This window comes from Hyla sarda, chromosome 6, assembly GCF_029499605.1.
Source record: "Hyla sarda isolate aHylSar1 chromosome 6, aHylSar1.hap1, whole genome shotgun sequence".
Taxonomy (NCBI): domain Eukaryota; kingdom Metazoa; phylum Chordata; class Amphibia; order Anura; family Hylidae; genus Hyla; species Hyla sarda.
The window spans coordinates 32,731,198-32,745,208 of record NC_079194.1 but is presented as its reverse complement, the minus strand read 5'-3'; the positions used below and the strand labels follow the sequence as shown (position 1 = coordinate 32,745,208).

Below are 14,011 nucleotides of genomic sequence, written 5' to 3'. Positions count from 1 at the left end.
AATTTCTTTTCTGTCTGTACACGGTGCTCTCTGCTGACACCTCTGTCCAGAGCAGGAACAATTCCCCATAGCAAACCTCTCCTGCTCTGGACAGTTCCTGATGTGGACAGAGGTGTCAACAGCTGATAAGTACTGGAAGGATTAAGATTTTTTAATAGAAGTAACTTTCAAATCTTTTTAACTTTCTGGAACCAGTTGATAAAAAAAAAAAATTCCCCTTGAGTACCCTTAAAGGGGTATTCCAGGCCAAAACTTTTTTATATATATCAACTGGCTCCGGAAAGTTAAACAGATTTGTAAATTACTTCTATTAAAAAATCTTAATCCTTCCAATAGTTATTAGCTTATGAAGTTGAGTTGCTGTTTTCTTTCTAACGGCTTTCACCTTGGATCTCTCATCCTATACACAGAAAATGGTGAAATCAGTCACAAATCCACAATGTAATGAGCGGCTGTTCTGACTCATTTGGATTTAACTAAGGTTCATTATTTTCCTGTAGGACACATCGTGGCGGGAGCAGCTACATCATAAGAATTTATCATTTTTCTTATGCTGTCTCCCCCAGGTTCCTGGTTGCAAATACAGCCCCGTGTATCAGAAATGTGACAGACCCTATTAACCCTTCCCAATTCATTGCTTTTCATTTCTTTTCTTGTTTTTTTTCTTCCTCCTCCTCGCCTTCTAAGATAATTTTTATTTTTCACATAATGGGGATTTTTTTTTATATATTGCACAACCTTCTTTAATATTTTGCCTGGTAAAATGTTAGATATCACAAAGGAAGCCTGACAGGCCCCATTAAAAATAACACTATAAAATCATATAGTGGCCTTACCGGCTTTCTTTGATAACCTTCCCTTATGACATCACACATGTGACATCATCAAGTGTTTGGAGCTATCTCTACCAGCCACTAGTACAGTTCAGGCATTAGCGATCAGAGGGAGCGCAGACAAAGAGCAGAAGATGTTCACAAATGACCAAGTATATACTGTCTATTCAATTCTATTACACAAAGGGGGAGATTTATCAAAACCAGTGGAGACAAAGGGGAAGATTCATCAAAACCTGTGCAGAGGAAAAGTTGCTGAGTTGCCCATAGCAACCAATCAGATCACTTCTTTTATTATGTAGAGGCCTTTTCAAAAATGAAAGAAGAAATCTGATTGGTTGCTATGGGCAACTCAGCAACTTTTCCTCTAGACAGGTTTTAATAAATCTCCCCCATAACGTTGACCCGTTGCCCATAGCAACCAATCAGATCAGCTTTTATCATTTTCAACAAGGCCTCTGAAAAATAAGTTATTTGATTGGTTGCTATGGGCAACTAGTCAATTTTTTCTCTGCACTGGTTTTGATAAGTCTCCCCTATATGTAGAGTTTTCGGTAAATAGAAAGGGAAGCACCTAACTGTCTAAAACACACCTATATGTTCAGTGTATGTGACCTACTAATGGGGGTGACAGGGAAGTGATATAAGAGATCTGTAACCTTTAACATGACCTCCTGTTATAACGTTAAAAAAAAATTTAGGTTGAAATAATGTATATTTAACTATTATAATGCTGGATTTCATGTTTGACTTTTAATACTGAATCATAAAAAGAAATGCATACATTGAATTTTCCTTAACAGGATTGTCCCACAAAGCAAATTTGGTAAAATCAGATGTGTGCCCCACACATATAATCAAAGGGGTACAAATGTAAAAAAAAAAAAAAAAAAAGGGGGGAGGGGTTATAAATGTGCTGTTTTTAAGGAAAAAAACTTATATCCCTGGATTTGATCACCGAGTTTCCTCTCTGAGCTCTAACCCAGTGGTATCCAAACTGCAGTCCTCCAGATGTTGCAAAACTTCAACTCCCAGCATGCCCAGACAGCCATTGGTTGCATCCAACTGATGATAGCGGCAACCAATAGTTGTTCAGGCATGTCCAGGCATGATAGGAGTTGTAGTTTTGCAACATCTAGAGCAGTGGTCTTCAACTTGAGGACCTCCAGATGTTGCAAAACTACAACTCCCAGCATGCCCGGACAGCCAACAGTCGTTGGCTGCCTGGGCATGCTGGGAGTTGTAGTTTTGCAACATCTGAAGGTCCACAGGTTGAATACCACTGATCTAGAGGGTCGCAGTTTGGACACCACTGCTCTAACCCTAATGTTGTCAGGCAACAGAGCACACACTTTCCCACAATCCTCCTTGCTTATAAGCACAGTGGAGACAAACTGCCATTAACTTCAGGAGACTGCAGCTGAACTGAGCTTGTGTTACCCCGCCATAATGGGTCATAACCAAGGGCAACAGTTATCAAAACAATGTGAGTACATGGAGGATTAGAAATCTTATATCTCTCAAATAATATTGTAATCCTGGTACATTTAAATATGTAAAATTTCACATAATGCATTAACCTGTTAAGGACCAAGGGCATACAGGTACGCCTTTACTCCCTGGTACTTAAGGACCAAGGGCGTACCTGTACGCCCGTGGGAATTTTGGTCCCAGACGCGCGCTGGGCGGGGACCGGACCGGGGTGACTGCTGATATCGATCAGCAGGCACCCCGCGAAAATGTCCAGGGGGGTCATCAGACCCCCCATGTAGGCGATCGGTGCAAATCGCAAGTGAATTCACACTTGCGATTTGCGCGATTCCGGGTCATTACGGGTTTATGGTGACCCACGATCCCCCTGAAGAGATAGGAGTGAGGTGGCAGGGGTGCCACCCCTCCTATCCCTGCTATTGGGCATCTAGAAGCGACGTCTAATAGCAGATCGGGTGCGGGGGGGTTAACTTTCATTTTCCCTGTTCTGCCCACCCACAATAGGCGGGGCAGGACAGGGAAACGAAGGGGACCGGCGCCGAAGATCAACTTACCCTGCGGGCGACGATCGCAGGCGGCATGTCGTGCGGCTGGCTGCTTAGCAACATCTAGAGTGCTACAGTTTGAGACCACAACACAGTGGTCTCTACACTGTTGCCCTCCAGATGTTGCAAAACTACAACTCCCAGCATGCCCAGACAGCTGTCATGCTGGGATTTGTAGTTTTGCAACAGCTGGAGGGTCAAAGTTTGGAGATCACTGTGCAGTGAACTGTTACCCTCTAGATCTTGCAAAACTACAACTCCCAGCATGCCCGCATAGCAGTTTGCTGTCTGGGCATGCTGGAATTTGTAGTTTTGCAACATCTGGAGGTCCACAGTTTGGAAATCACTGTGCAGTGGTCTCTAAACTGTAGACCTCCAGATGTTGCAAAACTGCAAATCCCAGCACGCCCAGACAACTGTCTCAACATGCTAGGAGTTGTAGTTGCGTACCTCCAGTTGTTGCATAACTACATCTCCCAGCATGCACGGTCTGTCAGTACATGCTGGGAGTTGTAGTTTTGAAACAGCTGGAGGTTTGCCCCCCCCCCCCCCCCCCCATGTGAATGTACAGGGTACATTCACACGGACGGGTTTACAGTAGGTTTCCTGCTTCAAGTATGAGCTGCGGCAAATTTTTTGCCGCAGCTTAAACTCCTAGCGGTAAGCTTACTGTAAAACGCCAGTGCGAATGTACCCTAATAAATAGTTCTGGCCTTAGAGTGTTACATATATTAGCATCTGTAGCATGTATCAGGAACATGTTATCATAGTTGTGTCTTTTTTACAGGTGACTGATGCCGAGTGAGAAGGTATACCTGACACATACCCCTGTCAGCTGCAATAAAGGAACCACGAGACAGGTAATTAATATTTATATCAATTACTGATAACAATCAGGCTAGATGTAAAATCTAGACCTGCAGAGATGTCACAGTCTCTACCTTTTACATGAAGATATATGTGTTGTTTATAAGTATATCGTCTATGGATAGCTTTTTATATAACACAATCATATCTCAGATACAGAGATTAGGAACATATATGATCCCTCATATCTGTTTTTTATCTGCAGGAATCCCCAGCGTTCGGGAAATTTAGTTCCATACGCTTGGTGCGGGCTTTGGGGGTCGCCCCTCCCCCTTGTTATGTCACTCCATGCTCCCTTAATTCAAGTCAATGGGTGGAGGTGTGATGAAGATCACACCCACTCCAATAAACTTCCATGTAGGGGGATGGGGTGTGACATCACGACGGGGCTGGGTGATCCCCGAAGCCGGCACCCAGCGTTTAAACCTAATATTTTAATCCTGCCCTCCTTCCCACAAAAATAAAAATAAGATATAAATCCCTTAAAATGTATGAATAAATTAATAATATTTCATAATGACTGAGATAAATAGTTCTGGCCCTAGAGTGTTACATATATTAGCGTCTGTAGCATGTATCAGGAACATGTTATCATAGTGGTGTCTTTTTTACAGGTGACTGATGCCCAGTGAGAAGGTATACCTGACATATACCCCCATCAGCTGCAATAAAGGAACCACGAGATAGGTAATTAATATTTATATTAATTACTGATAACAATCAGGCTAGACGTAAAATCTAGACCTGCAGAGATGTCACAGTCTCTACCTTTTACATGAAGATATATGTGTTTTTATAAGTATATCGTCTATGGATAGCATTTTATAGAACACAATCATATCTCAGGTACAGAGATTAGTAACATTTATCATCCCTTATATCTGTTTTTTAACCCCAGGAATCCCTTTTTCAATATGTAAAAGAATAGACTAGAATGACCGCAGAGTTTACAAGTTTACTTTAGTTTGTGGGCTGACTGACGGCAGATTTAAGACTGAAAGGGGTACTCCACTCCCCAGAGTTCGAGAAATTTAGTTCCAAACGCTTGGTGCGGGCTTCGGGGGTCGCCCCCCCCCCTCGTTATGTCACTCCATGCCCCCTTAATGCAAGTCAATGGGTGGAGGTGTGATGAAGATCACACCCACTCCCATAAACTTCCATGGAGGGGGATGGGGTGTGACATCACGAGGGGGCTGGGTGATCCCCGAAGCCGGCACCCAGCGTTTGAACCTAATATTTTAATCCTGCCCTCCTTCCCACAAATATAAAAAATAAGATACATATCCTTTAAAATGTATGGGTAAATTAATAATATTTCAAAATGACTGAGATAAATAGTTCTGGCCCTAGAGTGTTACATATATTAGCGTCTTTAGCATGTATCAGGAACATGTTATCATAGTTGTGTCTTTTTTACAGGTGACTGATGCCCAGTGAGAAGGTATACCTGACATATACCCCCGTCAGCTGCAATAAAGGAACCACGAGATAGGTAATTAATATTTATATTAATTACTGATAACAATCAGGCTAGACGTAAAATCTAGACCTGCAGAGATGTCACAGTCTCTACCTTTTACATGAAGATACATGTGTTGTTTATAAGTATATCGTCTATGGATAGCTTTTTATATAACACAATCATATCTCAGATACAGAGATTAGGAACGTATATGATCCCTAATATCTGTTTTTTATCTGCAGGAATCCCCAGCGTTCGGGAAATTTAGTTCCATACGCTTGGTGCGGGCTTCGGGGGTCGCCCCCCCCCCCCCCTCGTTATGTCACTCCATGCCCCCTAAATGCAAGTCAATGGGAGGAGGTGTGATGAAGATCACACCCACTCCCATAAACTTCCATGGAGGGGGATGGGGTGTGACATCACGAGGGGGCTGGGTGATCCCCGAAGCCGTCACCCAGTAGTTAAACCTAATATTTTAATCCCTAACTCCTTCCCATAAAAATAAGATATATATCCCTTAAAATGCATGAATAAATAAAAAATATTTCCAATTGACTGAGATAAATAGTTCTGGCCCTAGAGTGTTATATATATTAGCATCTGTAGCATGTATCAGGAACATGTTATCATAGTTGTGTCTTTTTTACAGGTGACTGATGCCCAGTGAGAAGGTATACCTGACATATAACCCCGTCAGCTGCAATAAAGAAACCACGAGACAGGTAATTAATATTTATATTAATTACTGATAACAATCAGGCTAGATGTAAAATCTAGACCTGCTGAGATGTCACAGTCTCTACCTTATACATGAAGATATATGTGTTTTTTATAAGCATATCGTCTATGGATAGCTTTTTATATAACACAATTATATCTCAGGCACAGAGATTAGGAACATTTATTATCCCTAATATCTGTTTTTTAACTGCAGGAATCCCTTTTTCAATATGTAAAAGAATAGACTAGAATGACCGCAGAGTTTACAAGTTTACTTTAGTCCGTGGGCTGACTGACGGCAGATTTAAGTCTGAAAGGGGTACTCCACTCCCTAGAGTTTGGGAAATTTTGTTCAAAACGCTTGGTGCTGGCTTCGGGGGTCGCCCCCCTCGTTATGTCACTCCATGCCCCCTTAATGCAAGTCAATGGGTGGAGGTGTGATGAAGATCACACCCACTCCCATAAACTTCCATGGAGGGGGATGGGGTGTGACGTCACGAGGGGGCTGGGTGATCCCCGAAGCCGGCACCAAGCGTTTGAACCCAATATTTTAATCCTGCCCTCCTTCCCACAAAAATAGAAATAAGATATATATCCCTTAAAATGTATCAATAAATAAATAATATTTCAAAATGACTGAGATAAATAGTTCTGGCCTTAGAGTGTTACATATATTAGCATCTGTAGCATGTATCAGGAACATGTTATCATAGTTGTGGCTTTTTTACAGGTGACTGATGCCGAGTGAGAAGGTATACCTGACACATACCCCCGTCAGCTGCAATAAAGGAACCACGAGACAGGTAATTAATATTTATATTAATTACTGATAACAATCAGGCTAGATGTAAAATCTAGACCTGCAGAGATGTCACAGTCTCTACCTTTTACATAAAGATATATGTGTTGTTTATAAGTATATCGTCTATGGATAGCTTTTTATAAAACACAATCATATCTCAGATACAGAGATTAGGAACATATATGATCCCTCATATCTGTTTTTTATCTGCAGGAATCCCCAGCGTTCGGGAAATTTAGTTCCATACACTTGGTGCGGGCTTCAGGGGTCGCCCCTCCCCCTTGTTATGTCACTCCATGCTCCCTTAATGCAAGTCAATGGGCGGAGGTGTGATGAAGATCACACCCACTCCAATAAACTTCCATGGAGGGGGATGGGGTGTGACATCACGACGGGGCTGGGTGATCCCCGAAGCCGGCACCCAGCGTTTAAACCTAATATTTTAATCCTGCCCTCCTTCCCACAAAAATAAAAATAAGATATATATCCCTTAAAATGTATGAATAAATTAATAATATTTAAAAATGACTGAGATAAATAGTTCTGGCCCTAGAGTGTTACATATATTAGCGTCTGTAGCATGTATCAGGAACATGTTTTCATAGTTGTGTCTTTTTTACAGGTGACTGATGCCCAGTGAGAAGGTATACCTGACATATACCCCCGTCAGCTGCAATAAAGGAACCACGAGACAGGTAATTAATATTTATATTAATTACTGATAACAATCATGCTAGACGTAAAATCTAGACCTGCAGAGATGTCACAGTCTCTACCTTTTACATGAAGATATATGTGTTTTTTTAAGTATATCGTCTATGGATAGCATTTTATATAATACAATCATATCTCAGGTACAGAGATTAGTAACATTTATCATCCCTTATATCTGTTTTTTAACTGCAGGAATCCCTTTTTCAATATGTAAAAGAATAGACTAGAATGACCGCAGAGTTTACAAGTTTACTTTAGATTGTGGGCTGACTGACGGCAGATTTAAGACTGAAAGGGGTACTCCACTCCCCAGAGTTCGGGAAATTTAGTTCCAAACGCTTGGTGCGGGCTTCGGGGGTCGCCCCCCCCCCCCCCTCGTTATGTCACTCCATGCCCCCTTAATGCAAGTCAATGGGTGGAGGTGTGATGAAGATCACACCCACTCCCATAAACTTCCATGGAGGGGGATGGGGTGTGACGTCACGAGGGGGCTGGTTGATCCCCGAAGCCGGCACCCAGCGTTTGTACCTAATATTTTAATTCTGCCCTCCTTCCCACAAAAATAAAAAATAAGATATATATCCTTTAAAATGTATGAATAAATTAATAATATTTCAAATTGACTGAGATAAATAGTTCTGGCCCTAGAGTGTTACATATATTAGCATCTTTAGCATGTATCAGGAACATGTTATCATAGTTGTGTCTTTTTTACAGGTGACTGATGCCCAGTGAGAAGGTATACCTGACATATACCCCCGTCAGCTGCAATAAAGGAACCACGAGATAGGTAATTAATATTTATATTAATTACTGATAACAATCAGGCTAGACGTAAAATCTAGACCTGCAGAAATGTCACAGTCTCTACCTTTTACATGAAGATATATGTGTTGTTTATAAGTATATCGTCTATGGATAGCTTTTTATATAACACAATCATATCTCAGATACAGAGATTAGGAACATATATGATCACTAATATCTGTTTTTTATCTGCAGGAATCCCCAGCGTTCGGGAAATTTTGTTCCACACGCTCGGTGCGGGCTTTGGGGGTCGCCCCCCCCCCTCGTTATGTCACTCCATGCCCCCTAAATGCAAGTCAATGGGAGGAGGTGTGATGAAGATCACACCCACTCCCATAAACTTCCATGGAGGGGGATGGGGTGTGACGTCACGAGGGGGCTGGGTGATCCCCGAAGCCGTCACCCAGTAGTTAAACCTAATATTTTAATCCCTAACTCCTTCCCATAAAAATAAGATATATATCCCTTAAAATGCATGAATAAATAAAAAATATTTCCAATTGACTGAGATAAATAGTTCTGGCCCTAGAGTGTTATATATATTAGCATCTGTAGCATGTATCAGGAACATGTTATCATAGTTGTGGCTTTTTTACAGGTGACTGATGCCCAGTGAGAAGGTATACCTGACATATAACCCCGTCAGCTGCAATAAAGGAACCACGAGACAGGTAATTAATATTTATATTAATTACTGATAACAATCAGGCTAGATGTAAAATCTAGACCTGCAGAGATGTCACAGTCTCTACCTTATACATGAAGATATATGTGTTTTTTATAAGTATATCGTCTATGGATAGCTTTTTATATAACACAATTATATCTCAGGCACAGAGATTAGGAACATTTATTATCCCTAATATCTGTTTTTTAACTGCAGGAATCCCTTTTTCAATATGTAAAAGAATAGACTAGAATGACCGCAGAGTTTACAAGTTTACTTTAGTCCGTGGGCTGACTGACGGCAGATTTAAGTCTGAAAGGGGTACTCCACTCTCTAGAGTTTGGGAAATTTTGTTCCAAACGCTTGGTGCTGGCTTCAGGGGGTCGCCCCCCCCCCCCTCGTTATGTCACTCCATGCCCCCTTAATGCAAGTCAATGGGTGGAGGTGTGATGAAGATCACACCCACTCCCATAAACTTCCATGGAGGGGGATGGGGTGTGACGTCACGAGGGGGCTAGGTGATCCCCGAAGCCGGCACCAAGCGTTTGAACCCAATATTTTAATCCTGCCCTCCTTCCCACAAAAATAGAAATAAGATATATATCCCTTAAAATGTATCAATAAATAAATAATATTTCAAAATGACTGAGATAAATAGTTCTGGCCTTAGTGTGTTACATATATTAGCATCTGTAGCATGTATCAGGAACATGTTATCATAGTTGTGGCTTTTTTACAGGTGACTGATGCCGAGTGAGAAGGTTTTACCTGACACATACCCCCGTCAGCTGCAATAAAGGAACCACGAGACAGGTAATTAATATTTATATTAATTACTGATAACAATCAGGCTAGATGTAAAATCTAGACCTGCAGAGATGTCACAGTCTCTACCTTTTACATAAAGATATATGTGTTGTTTATAAGTATATCGTCTATGGATAGCTTTTTATAAAACACAATCATATCTCAGATACAGAGATTAGGAACATATATGATCCCTCATATCTGTTTTTTATCTGCAGGAATCCCCAGCGTTCGGGAAATTTAGTTCCATACACTTGGTGCGGGCTTCAGGGGTCGCCCCTCCCCCTTGTTATGTCACTCCATGCTCCCTTAATGCAAGTCAATGGGCGGAGGTGTGATGAAGATCACACCCACTCCAATAAACTTCCATGGAGGGGGATGGGGTGTGACATCACGACGGGGCTGGGTGATCCCCGAAGCCGGCACCCAGCGTTTAAACCTAATATTTTAATCCTGCCCTCCTTCCCACAAAAATAAAAATAAGATATATATCCCTTAAAATGTATGAATAAATTAATAATATTTCAAAATGACTGAGATAAATAGTTCTGGCCCTAGAGTGTTACATATATTAGCGTCTGTAGCATGTATCAGGAACATGTTTTCATAGTTGTGTCTTTTTTACAGGTGACTGATGCCCAGTGAGAAGGTATACCTGACATATACCCCCGTCAGCTGCAATAAAGGAACCACGAGACAGGTAATTAATATTTATATTAATTACTGATAACAATCATGCTAGACGTAAAATCTAGACCTGCAGAGATGTCACAGTCTCTACCTTTTACATGAAGATATATGTGTTTTTTTAAGTATATCGTCTATGGATAGCATTTTATATAATACAATCATATCTCAGGTACAGAGATTAGTAACATTTATCATCCCTTATATCTGTTTTTTAACTGCAGGAATCCCTTTTTCAATATGTAAAAGAATAGACTAGAATGACCGCAGAGTTTACAAGTTTACTTTAGATTGTGGGCTGACTGACGGCAGATTTAAGACTGAAAGGGGTACTCCACTCCCCAGAGTTCGGGAAATTTAGTTCCAAACGCTTGGTGCGGGCTTCGGGGGTCGCCCCCCCCCCCTCGTTATGTCACTCCATGCCCCCTTAATGCAAGTCAATGGGTGGAGGTGTGATGAAGATCACACCCACTCCCATAAACTTCCATGGAGGGGGATGGGGTGTGACGTCACGAGGGGGCTGGTTGATCCCCGAAGCCGGCACCCAGCGTTTGTACCTAATATTTTAATTCTGCCCTCCTTCCCACAAAAATAAAAAATAAGATATATATCCTTTAAAATGTATGAATAAATTAATAATATTTCAAATTGACTGAGATAAATAGTTCTGGCCCTAGAGTGTTACATATATTAGCATCTTTAGCATGTATCAGGAACATGTTATCATAGTTGTGTCTTTTTTACAGGTGACTGATGCCCAGTGAGAAGGTATACCTGACATATACCCCCGTCAGCTGCAATAAAGGAACCACGAGATAGGTAATTAATATTTATAATAATTACTGATAACAATCAGGCTAGACGTAAAATCTAGACCTGCAGAAATGTCACAGTCTCTACCTTTTACATGAAGATATATGTGTTGTTTATAAGTATATCGTCTATGGATAGCTTTTTATATAACACAATCATATCTCAGATACAGAGATTAGGAACATATATGATCCCTAATATCTGTTTTTTATCTGCAGGAATCCCCAGCGTTCGGGAAATTTAGTTCCACACGCTCGGTGCGGGCTTCGGGGGTCGCCCCCCCCCCCCTCGTTATGTCACTCCATGCCCCCTAAATGCAAGTCAATGGGAGGAGGTGTGATGAAGATCACACCCACTCCCATAAACTTCCATGGAGGGGGATGGGGTGTGACGTCACGAGGGGGCTGGGTGATCCCCGAAGCCGTCACCCAGTAGTTAAACCTAATATTTTAATCCCTAACTGCTTCCCATAAAAATAAGATATATATCCCTTAAAATGCATGAATAAATAAAAAATATTTCCAATTGACTGAGATAAATAGTTCTGGCCCTAGAGTGTTATATATATTAGCATCTGTAGCATGTATCAGGAACATGTTATCATAGTTGTGGCTTTTTTACAGGTGACTGATGCCCAGTGAGAAGGTATACCTGACATATAACCCCGTCAGCTGCAATAAAGGAACCACGAGACAGGTAATTAATATTTATATTAATTACTGATAACAATCAGGCTAGATGTAAAATCTAGACCTGCAGAGATGTCACAGTCTCTACCTTATACATGAAGATATATGTGTTTTTTATAAGTATATCGTCTATGGATAGCTTTTTATATAACACAATTATATCTCAGGCACAGAGATTAGGAACATTTATTATCCCTAATATCTGTTTTTTAACTGCAGGAATCCCTTTTTCAATATGTAAAAGAATAGACTAGAATGACCGCAGAGTTTACAAGTTTACTTTAGTCCGTGGGCTGACTGACGGCAGATTTAAGTCTGAAAGGGGTACTCCACTCCCTAGAGTTTGGGAAATTTTGTTCCAAACGCTTGGTGCTGGCTTCGGGGGTCGCCCCCCCCCCCCTCGTTATGTCACTCCATGCCCCCTTAATGCAAGTCAATGGGTGGAGGTGTGATGAAGATCACACCCACTCCCATAAACTTCCATGGAGGGGGATGGGGTGTGACGTCACGAGGGGGCTGGGTGATCCCCCAAGCCGGCACCAAGCGTTTGAACCCAATATTTTAATCCTGCCCTCCTTCCCACAAAAATAGAAATAAGATATATATCCCTTAAAATGTATCAATAAATAAATAATATTTCAAAATGACTGAGATAAATAGTTCTTGCCTTAGTGTGTTACATATATTAGCATCTGTAGCATGTATCAGGAACATGTTATCATAGTTGTGGCTTTTTTACAGGTGACTGATGCCGAGTGAGAAGGTTTTACCTGACACATACCCCCGTCAGCTGCAATAAAGGAACCACGAGACAGGTAATTAATATTTATATTAATTACTGATAACAATCAGGCTAGATGTAAAATCTAGACCTGCAGAGATGTCACAGTCTCTACCTTTTACATAAAGATATATGTGTTGTTTATAAGTATATCGTCTATGGATAGCTTTTTATAAAACACAATCATATCTCAGATACAGAGATTAGGAACATATATGATCCCTCATATCTGTTTTTTATCTGCAGGAATCCCCAGCGTTCGGGAAATTTAGTTCCATACACTTGGTGCGGGCTTCAGGGGTCGCCCCTCCCCCTTGTTATGTCACTCCATGCTCCCTTAATGCAAGTCAATGGGCGGAGGTGTGATGAAGATCACACCCACTCCAATAAACTTCCATGGAGGGGGGTGGGGTGTGACATCACGACGGGGCTGGGTGATCCCCGAAACCGGCACCCAGCGTTTAAACCTAATATTTTAATCCTGCCCTCCTTCCCACAAAAATAAAAATAAGATATATATCCCTTAAAATGTATGAATAAATTAATAATATTTCAAAATGACTGAGATAAATAGTTCTGGCCCTAGAGTGTTACATATATTAGCGTCTGTAGCATGTATCAGGAACATGTTATCATAGTTGTGTCTTTTTTACAGGTGACTGATGCCCAGTGAGAAGGTATACCTGACATATACCCCCGTCAGCTGCAATAAAGGAACCACGAGATAGGTAATTAATATTTATATTAATTACTGATAACAATCAGGCTAGACGTAAAATCTAGACCTGCAGAGATGTCACAGTCTCTACCTTTTACATGAAGATATATGTGTTTTTATAAGTATATCGTCTATGGATAGCATTTTATATAACACAATCATATCTCAGGTACAGAGATTAGTAACATTTATCATCCCTTATATCTGTTTTTTAACTGCAGGAATCCCTTTTTCAATATGTAAAAGAATAGACTAGAATGACCGCAGAGTTTACAAGTTTACTTTAGTTTGTGGGCTGACTGACGGCAGATTTAAGACTGAAAGGGGTACTCCACTCCCCAGAGTTCGGGAAATTTAGTTCCAAACGCTTGGTGCGGGCTTCGGGGGTCGCCCCCCCCCCCCTCGTTATGTCACTCCATGCCCCCTTAATGCAAGTCAATGGGTGGAGGTGTGATGAAGATCACACCCACTCCCATAAACTTCCATGGAGGGGGATGGGGTGTGACATCACGAGGGGGCTGGGTGATCCCCGAAGCCGGCACCCAGCGTTTGAACCTAATATTTTAATTCTGCCCTCCTTCCCACAAAAATAAAAAATAAGATATATA

General features: G+C 41.2%; 1 protein-coding gene across 2 annotated transcripts in view; it reads right to left on the bottom strand.

Annotated features, from left to right (window-relative positions):
* The window catches only part of CRB1 (crumbs cell polarity complex component 1), a 211,066-nt gene that overhangs the window by 122,911 nt on the left and 74,144 nt on the right, over positions 1-14,011 (bottom strand). Inside the window, exon 1 of one of the 2 annotated variants that reach the window (XM_056523447.1) lies at positions 1,816-1,856. The exons of the other annotated variant lie outside the window; for it this stretch is intronic. The gene's annotated coding sequence lies outside the window, so the exon portion shown is untranslated. Of the gene's footprint in view, positions 1-1,815; positions 1,857-14,011 lie in introns of those variants that run through there. 2 annotated transcript variants of the gene reach the window in all.